The sequence below is a fragment of the Lactuca virosa genome, chromosome 4 (genome assembly GCF_052849685.1).
Source record: "Lactuca virosa cultivar CGN04683 chromosome 4, Lactuca_virosa_CGN04683_v6, whole genome shotgun sequence".
NCBI lineage: Eukaryota > Viridiplantae > Streptophyta > Magnoliopsida > Asterales > Asteraceae > Lactuca > Lactuca virosa.
The window spans coordinates 174,690,411-174,700,289 of NC_136429.1; the positions used below are offsets into that span (position 1 = coordinate 174,690,411).

Sequence of the window (9,879 nt, forward strand, 5' to 3'; positions counted from 1 at the left end):
TTTAGGCGCAGCTGCCAGGATTGTGTTGTTCTCAACTAGGCGCAGCTGCCAGTATAATCTATTAGGCGCAGCTGCCAATGTTATCTTTTAGGCGCGGCTGCCAATATTATCATCTAGGCGCAGCTGCTGGGATTATGACGTTCTCTATTAGGCGCAGCTGCCGATATTATCCTATAGGCGCATCTGCTAGGATGTTTAGAGTACATTGCGTTTCAAAATCATCTAGAGGTTGTGATGCAGCTACCAATATTCACCTATATCATCTTTCTTACCTCATCATTTATCTACCCATGTTCTACCCAATATTTTTGTAGATATAAAATACCTCTATGGCTTTAGATTTGAAGAAAAGGTTTAGATCTGAAAACAAAATATATCTACCACCTAGATCTGAAGAAAAAGGTTCAGATCTGTAAACAAAGTACATCTACATCCTAGATCTGAAGAAAAAGGTTCAGATCTGTAAACAAAGTACATCTACAGCCTAGATCTGAAGAAAAAAGTTCAAATCTGTAAACAAAGTACATCCACAGCCTAGATCTGAAGAAAAAGGTTCAGATCTGTAAACAAAGTACGTGTACAGCCTAGATCTGAAGAAAAAGGTTTAAATATATAAACAAAGTACATCTACAGTCTAGATCTGAAGAAAAAAGTTCAAATCTTAAACAAAGTACATCCACAGCCTAGATCTGAAGAAAAAGGTTCAGATCTGAAAACAAAGTACGTCTACAGCCTAGATCTGAAGAAAAAAGTTCAGATATGTAAACAAAGTACATCTATAGCCTAGATCTGAAGAAAAAGGTTCAAATCTATAAACAAAGTACATCTACAGCCTAGATCTGAAGAAAAAAGTTCAGATCTGTAACCAAAGTACATCTACAGCCTAGATCTGAAGAAAAAGGTTCAGATCTCTAAAGAAAGAAGTTAGATCTTTCATCCAACATAGATCTCAAAGAATAAAATACATATACAGCTCAGATCTTAAAAACAAAGAAGTTTAAATCTTTTATCTAGCACGAATCTCAAGTAGATATGCACACATAACATGTAATTTATATAAAATACTTCATATCTATGTGTAAGATGAAAGTAACTATGCACTCACCTGATAAGGAGTGATTCAGACAGTACTTCGCTTCTTAAAATAACCTTCTTTGACGAAACCGGGAAGTTAGCTTGAAAATCGGGCTCCACGCGGGCAGAGTTTCAAACCGAAAAACTCTTTTTCTTGGAGCCTTCGGGCTCTCCGGGACTCGCTTCTAGCACTTAGGAACTACTAGGGAATGGAAGAGAGGTTTTGGGGGTAATGGGAGAGAAAGGGTATGAAAGGTGTGTGTTTTGGGGGTGATTTATGCCTCTATTTATAGGCTTTCTGGGCCGATTCACGTCGTGATAAAAGGTGCTCACGTCGTGAGCCAGCTGGCTACAGCCAGGCACAGCCTGGTGGTGACACGTGGCATCGCACACAGGGTGGAAATCAGCTGATTAACAAAAATTCGTAAATTTCGCATACGAGCTTCGTTTTTTACGTTCTTTATATCCACGCGTAGGTAAAAACAAGATCTACAACTCTCCTTTTGACTCCATCGGCTAATTCTCGACTGATCTTAAATTTAATAGTATGAGAAGATTATATTGTTAAATGACTACGTAAAATTCATAACTTCTACATACAGACTCCGTTTTCGTCTGTCTTTTTACCGTTGAGTTCCTATTAATGAGATCTTCAACTCTCATTTAGGTCACGTAGGCCAAAAACCGCTCGAACTAAAATTCGAGTTTCGGGCCTTGCACTGCTATGCCAAATCTTAGAAAAATCATAACTTCCTTATACGAAGTCAGATTTGGGCGTTTTTTTATGGACGCTCTCGGTTTAACGTATACTAAAACTTTTGTTTAGATTACTAAGGCTAAAAATTCCTCCATCGTAAATTCACTATTTACGTCTCCCGGTGCCGTGCCGGTTTTGCCGAAAAACTTCGACAGGTCATAACTTCTTCGTTATAACTCGGATTTCGGCGTTCTTTATATGTACAGAAACCCTGTAATATATACTACCACTTGGAAAATATTAATCCCACTAAATAATCTTCCATCAAAAAATCATTTTTGATGCTTATTGTCTCTAAATTGACTAGCCCGGATCTACGGGCGTTACAATTTTCTTAGCCATTCTGCTTCTTTGTCGATAGCTTTAAGGGCTACATACATATATTTATAACTGAATTAGTCATGGAAGTTTGTTTCTTAGAGGCCACAAGATTGCTCCTCCTCCAAGTAGAAATACACAACCACTTGTAGATAACTAATCCTCGATGTTGGTAATCCAACTAGCATAAATATATCCTTCTATAAAAGATGGAAATCCTATAATGTCAAACCAAAATCCATGGTTTTCTTAAGATATTTAAGAACCCTCCTTATTGCTTGCTAATGATGATTACTAGGGCTGCTAGTGAACCTACTAAGTTTTGCTATGGCAACAAAAATGTCAGGCATTGTGATAGTCATGGATTATATTAAAAAACCAACAACTTTGGAATACTCATGTTATGAAATTGTTTGACCAATATTGGGCATAGTTTTCATAATTGGATTCATATGAGTACTAATATGAAAACAATATACAGAATTGGATTACTTAAGTACTTTTTTAATATAATGGGATTGTGTGATAGAAAATATTTTGTGTCCATGCTTCGTTCTTATTCAAAAATCACTTTTACCTCCCTCTGATCCTTCATATAGAACCGAGATGATAAAAATTATTTTTCCATATCGACTTGTCTTTGATCCGTTCAAAAGATTAATATATCATATTATACGTATAGGAAAAAAATTACACCATTACCAGAGATATCAAACTTACTATATGCACACTTTTCTAATCGATTTAACTAAACACCATTAGTCAAGACAACATCATCAAACTTTTGATGTCATTGTTTAGGTGCTTGATTTTAACGACCTGAACTTTACCATCCCGTCACCGAGGTTAGTTATGTTATGTATTTCCGTTAAAGTACTTTTATGTTGGGTTAAAGTTAACTTTTAGGGGCCAAATGTGCAAGAAAAGTGATACTTGACCATATTTAGGGGTCATGGGATCATTTTCTCACACTCTAAGGGCCTAAAATGAGAATTAACTCATATTTAATCACCACTAAACCTTGAATCCAGGAATCATTCCATATGGAAGCCATAAAACCCTAAATTTTAGCCTCCATATCCCTTTGAAGTGAGTTCTAAGAGTGGTTTACATACTTGAAGTGATTGTGAAGATATAGTGAAGGAGTGAGGAGTTTTTGGTGCTAGCTTGAAGAGAAATCATTAAGGGAAGTCCAAGTCATCTTCTTTCCTCATATCTATTAGAAATATACCATATTTCCAAGAGGTATAAATCACTTTCTTACCATGAATATCTAATTTCTATTCATTGTCTTAATCATTGAAGTATTTAGTGATGCTTGTCAAAAGTTCGAAATCTAGACATATTTCCTAACCCATCTTGCGGGGGCTGTAGAGGTCATTTTGATCCGAATTTGAGAAAATCATCAGAAGAACAAAGTTGTATGAAATGGAGTGTAGCTTCTAGAAAGTTTTATAACATCCAGTTTCGAGTTGTAAATTATCCTTTTTGATCAAAACACTGAACAGGGGTCAGGGTGTAAAATAGCAAAAAATGAAACTTAGACTTTGTTTTCTGTTTTGATTTCTTGTTTCTAATCGGGATTTTGTGTAACCTTTTAGGGTTCCTAGTTATCTCTTGGTGTGTGTCTTCCTCAATTCATTGCTTCCCATAACTTGGATTTGAGGTAAGTCAATTCTTGTGGCTTACTAAGTACATGATTTTTGATGCTTGTATGTTTTGCTACAAATTCATAGCCTTGGCTTGTGTATGATATGTTGTAATCTGAATTCCTAATGATGTTTGGCTTCTAAAAACATGTTATATTACAGTAAGAAAGAATTTATAAGTGTGTTATGTTAGAAATAATAACATGATGATTTTATGCATGAAATGAGTAATAGGATCATTGTAGTTATGAGAAGTTGATTTTGTGATTGAAATGTGATATTATGCATGTAAAGATTATGTATTCACATCATAACATAAAAGTAAGGAAATGCATGCTAGAAGGTATATTGTTAAAATGAATATTCCACTACACACTCAAGTTTGAAATTATGTGGTAAAATTGTAAATATGCCTCATAATAATTTGTGAGTTTTGTCATGTTTATGCTGTTTGATGAGTTTTATCATGACAAAATACTATTTGGTGAGTTTTCACATGATAAATGCTAACTGGTGAGTTTTGCTATGTCAAATGCTTAATTGTGAGATTATTAAAGTATAATTATGTAAATGGTAAGGTAAAAATGTTGCATGTTAACTCATAGGTGAGACTTATTAATAAACTAAAATAATGGGATATACACTTAGTGGGTAGTAGCCTAAGTCTAGGTACATACCCTGTTTGGACATTTTGGTGAGACGGAGAGCTGCAACCACAATCGGTTTCAATGGTTTTCTAGGTGACCATTCGAAAACATGGTCCTAGTGTGCGGGACTAGAGTGATGTTGGTGATCTTGGATGCCATGTACAAACATCAAGTTTGAGTGTGAGGTATGTTCGCGGAAGTACCATTTGAACCACTCTCGAACGATACAGGCCTTGGGCGTAGTCGAAGTTGTGAACACGGAGAACTAGAGACAATGTTACGGGCGAGAGTCGCGCCTCACTTAGTGCATTGGGTTGTTAGGTCTAGTTAGCAGCAAACAAGATATTTTGAGAGGTTATTTTGTCTTAGACGCTACACATGGTGAGAATGCCAAGTAATTAAACAAAGTATAATGTTTGGTATAGAACATGAAATGTGGTTATGTGTATGTACTTATGAATTGTGTGAAATATGCATGTTTCTATTTCATTGTACTTGGATTGACTCATTGTGCTGATACTCACACTTGAATTGTTGTGTGTTTGTCGTGTTACTTTGAGTGGTACAAGAAGTTAAGAAGGAGTGATACCTTGGTGAGTTGGGATGCACTTTTGGGTAGTTACTATGTTTAGTATGATACAACGTTGGGACACTTGGTTAAGTTTTCATTACGCAATTTTGAGAACTTTTTGGATTGTTTTGTGAACTTTGTTTAAAATGGTTGTTTTTTAATAAGTAAAATTGGTGATGTTTTCTTAATACAAAAAATAAGACTTCCGCTAACATTTTTTGATTAAAACTGGTTAAAATAAAAAAAGAAAAATATGGTTGAAAAATCAGGGTGTTACAAGTTGGTATCAGAGCCATGATGTGAGTGAACTGAATACTGAGGCCAATATTCGAACTCACAATGTGAATTGGCTCACTTAGGTGCTCTAAGTTCCTTAAGGGGTTGAGGGTGTGTGTTGAGTGTATTAGGATAGTTATATCCTTGTCTTTTGAGCTTTCTGTCACACCCCTGGCCAAGGCGGCGGAACACGCCGGACTGTGTGACTAAGTTCATGGATCACATGTAAACTGAGTATATAGCACAAGTACAACAATAAACAAAATAACATCCGTGTTCCATTTTGATATTTCAATACAAGATTTTTACAAATAACAATAGTGCATGAATTTCCTTAACAGATAGGCATATAATAAAACAGCAAGTAAACTAGGTCACCTATAATCCAATCCACCTTGAATGTTTGTTTAGTGATTTCCTGAGAATACATGTAGTTTTGAGGGTCAACACAAGGTTGGTGAGAGTTACAGGTTTTCTGCTAACATCAATAATACTTTTAAAAAGTTTAAAAAGTATTTTCTTTGTAAGTATAACACTAGTTAAAACTATGTTTGTAAAGAGTCTTTGAAAGCCAAAATGTATCTTTGTATAATTAAATCCATACTAAAAAATGTGTTTGTAAAGAATCCTTGAATATACTTTAAAACCAGTCTGTATTGTTGCATATGTAAATCCATACTTAAAATAGTTTTGAAAGAAACCAAGCCCATGGTTTGTAGTGTGTGTGTGAGAGAGAGAGAGAGAGAGAGAGAGAGAGAGAAAGAGATTTCAGTTAATGTTTATAATGAGTCCTAGAACCAAGCTTACTGAATGTACCCTGTACAATGGTCATTGTAATAACAATTGCAGACACTTATCATCCGCTTCGATTTCTCGGTCGAGGTTGTAGCTAGCAACCGCAGGTGGGGATGTCAACCCGCATAGATCTATACATATGTACCTCACTTCGAAGATTAAATGTTATAGTAGTGTGGGTATGCTAAGTGTTTAGACTCAGCTAATGAATATAGTCTCACTAAAATCCCCTTAACCAAAGTATGTGAATAGCTCTCAGCCCTAACTTAATTGTGATTAAGTCACTAGGCATAATGAATTTTATTATATAAAGTTTATAAAAGCCGAGAATGCTTGGTATGTATGTAAAAGTGTAATGTACTCGCTTATATAAAGATGTATGTTTCAAAGTAATGAACATATGTACATGTACAAACATTATGTACATAAGTATACATGCATAGTAATAGCTTGAATCCTTGAAATATTATAAAGTTTTATGACGTGCTTTTTATGATATACAATGTCACATAAAAATCATATATTGTTGTATCATGTAGCATTTTTCATGTGGACTAATTATTTCACAATAAAATAACCATAATTCATATACGAAAAGTTTATAATAGTTTATTTGTAACAGTATGTTAAATAACATTTTTATAAAGTAGATTTATTGTATTTTTGCATAAAGAATAATATATTTGTATAAACAAAGTATATAGGCACATGTATTCCCCCCCTCCCCCGAAATAATTAAAAATATAAAAAAGGAGCCGTTAGCACTCACCCTTGAAGCGTGAGTTCGTTTTGTGCGAAATCAGTTTATTTTGAGAAGTTTGACTTGAGAAATCACAATCCATAATTTTTGAACTTTGCAATACTCTCGGGGCCTTTTTGTAACGAATATAGGGGTTGATTTGTAACTTTACAAAAATATAAGGGCATTTTAGTAATTTAATTAAATAAGTGGGACTGTTTTGGTAAAAAAAAACCAAAGGAAGGGTTGTTTTGAATAAATAGTTGCAATGTTTGGGGTTTAGGACTTATTTTGAATAAATGGTTTAATAATGGGGGTAGTTTTCTCATTTCATCAAATGAAATGAACTTAGGGCTTATAAGTCGCCGTCTTCACTTATTGCTCGATCAAAGAAACGAAATTACGGAATACGAATCGAAACAAGATGAACGATGGCGGCAGAATGGAGCACGAAGGCTTCGTCGGTCCATCCACAAGCCGAGATCGTCTCCGGGGTCGACGAGGCCGAAGGGAATGAAGGGAGAAGCAACGGCTTGTGCTCCCTCTCGTCCGACTGTGACGTGTGAAGGGGAGGAAGGAGTACCTCCGATGTTTGGCCAGATCGAAGGAGAGAGAGAGAGAGAGAGAGAGAGAGAGAGAGAGAGAGAGAGAGAGAGAGAGAGAGAGAGAGAGAGAGAGAGAGAGAGAGAGAGAGAGAGAGAGAGAGAGAGAGAGAGAGAGAGAGAGAGAGAGAGAGAGAGAGAGAGAGAGAGAGAGAGAGAGAGAGAGAGAGAGAGAGAGAGAGAGAGAGAGAGAGAGAGAGAGAGAGAGAGAGAGAGAGAGAGAGAGAGAGAGAGAGAGAGAGAGAGAGAGAGAAGAGAGAGAGAGAGAGAGAGAGAGAGAGAGAGAGAGAGAGAGAGAGAGAGAGAGAGAGAGAGAGAGAGAGAGAGAGAGAGAGAGAGAGAGAGAGAGAGAGAGAGAGAGAGAGAGAGAGAGAGAGAGAGAGAGAGAGAGAGAGAGAGAGAGAGAGAGAGAGAGAGAGAGAGAGAGAGAGAGAGAGAGAGAGAGAGAGAGAGAGAGAGAGAGAGAGAGAGAGAGAGAGAGAGAGAGAGAGAGAGAGAGAGAGAGAGAGAGAGAGAGAGAGAGAGAGAGAGAGAGAAACAGTGGTTGCTGTGTATCCGACGAGAAAGAAGAGACGAAAGCAGCGGGGCTGCTCGTCTTCTTTCATGGAAAGTTTGCGAAGGGAAAGAGTCCAGAAAAGGAGTTCGGTGGAACGAGGCAAGCAGGGGGTTCCGTGGTGTTGATGGGGAAAACCAAGAGGAAGAAGAGACTATTGCAATTTGCTCGATAATCACAGGTTTTTTTTCTTTTTTTGGTTTGATGTTTGACAATAATGGAAGCAAGAAATCTGTGGGGTTTTGCTTGTAAAATCGATGATGAGCAAGGGTGAACAAGAGAGGGTTGTTGCGCTCTTGATTACCGAGAATTTACCCACCTCTGGTGGTGTTCTTTGGCAGGAAAATGAAGGAGAAGAAGAAAGGAAAAACAATTTTTGTGGTGTTTATCTTGGCTGAAAACGAAGATCCAGGCAGAAAGTAAAGGATCGATCAATTTTCAGTGTGAGAGTTCATTTGTTGTTAGTTGTTTGTGAATCAAGCTTTGTGATCAGTTGTTGATTTTTATCAATGTACAGGTTGTGGGTTGTGTTTGAGTGTCTTCTTGGTTGAAGGAAGGATTGCACATAAACCACAAATCAAATGAAGGATTTAAAAGTACACTTGCAATAGTTATAGTTTAGTGGGTCTCATATCTATGAAATGTTTAAGTGTGATTTTAGGTTGTATAGAGTATGTGTATAGTATTGGTTAAAGTTGAAATTTGAAAGAAAATCATAACTTTTAAATTGTTTTCTTTTGCCCATATATATATATATATATATATATATATATATATATATATATATATTGTGTACTTTGTATTTTATTGTGTATTTGATTCTGTATTTGAATGTGTAATTGGTGTATCTTGTGTGAGAATTGTAACCAAGCAATCAATTGTTTTAATAAGTATGTATATTGATGTATTGCTTTAATTATTCATGTATCTGTATATTGTTTTGATGTATGTATTTGTATATTGTTTTGATGTATTGTACTAGTCCATATATGGGTGGTATGGAGTAGAGTAGAGTTGATCATTCTTGTACTTTGATATATATATCTATACTAGGTGACCATCCGCGCGTTGCGCAGAAACAACTATATAGTTGAAATCTTTAAAAATATATGTTTTTTAAATATAACAATAATATTATTGTTAAATTTGATATAATAATTCGTATACTAAGTTGATATATTGTAATGATTATTTTGAATTATATTATAGTACATACTGATTGAGACAACGACCTCGATCAAAATTCAGACCAATATCAATATTATAATTTTTTGTTTTGAAGTAGTCATTACATTTTTTTATTTTTTGTTTTGTTTTATTTTTAGTTCAAAATCTTCACTCTTTTTTTTTGTAGGGACAGTGGTGAGTGAAAGAATATACTTACATGAATCCGGACATGTGGTGGAAGAGAGAAAATTCAGACCAATATCAATATTATAATGATCTCTACTATGAGTCATATAATGATGATACATGTGATGATCCATATGACGATGATTGTTGGTGGACCGACGATTCAACTCAAAGCCAACACCATGAATCACCTTGTTTTCTGGAGGACCAAGAATCAGATGAATCTTCATTCGGAAAGAAGTTGGATCAAATGTTAGACATGTTGAATGAAACATTCAACATGGAGGAAGATAACTCCAAATCAATTTTGGCGATTGAAGATCAACTAAAACAAATAACAGAGCAGCTAAAGCAACAATCACCGGGTAAACCTTCAGACACTACTCAAGTAAATGAGGTTAGTTTTCTATGCAATGATAACATTGTGCATAATCCTACACCACCCAAACTTGAGGTTGTAGTGGAGGATGATGTACCTTTAAATGATAATGATACCCAAAGGATGTTCGAAATTAAAGAAGCTGTAATTGAATTCGAAAAGTCTA

General features: G+C 35.6%; 1 long non-coding RNA gene across 1 annotated transcript; it reads left to right on the top strand.

The window, feature by feature from the left end:
• Positions 1–7,895: 7,895 nt before the first annotated feature.
• Positions 7,896–8,708, top strand: LOC145168620 (uncharacterized). Its single transcript, XR_013741966.1, has 2 exons — positions 7,896–8,424; positions 8,499–8,708. It is a non-coding gene; the product is annotated as an uncharacterized LOC145168620 (long non-coding RNA).
• The last annotated feature ends 1,171 nt before the right edge of the window (positions 8,709–9,879 follow it).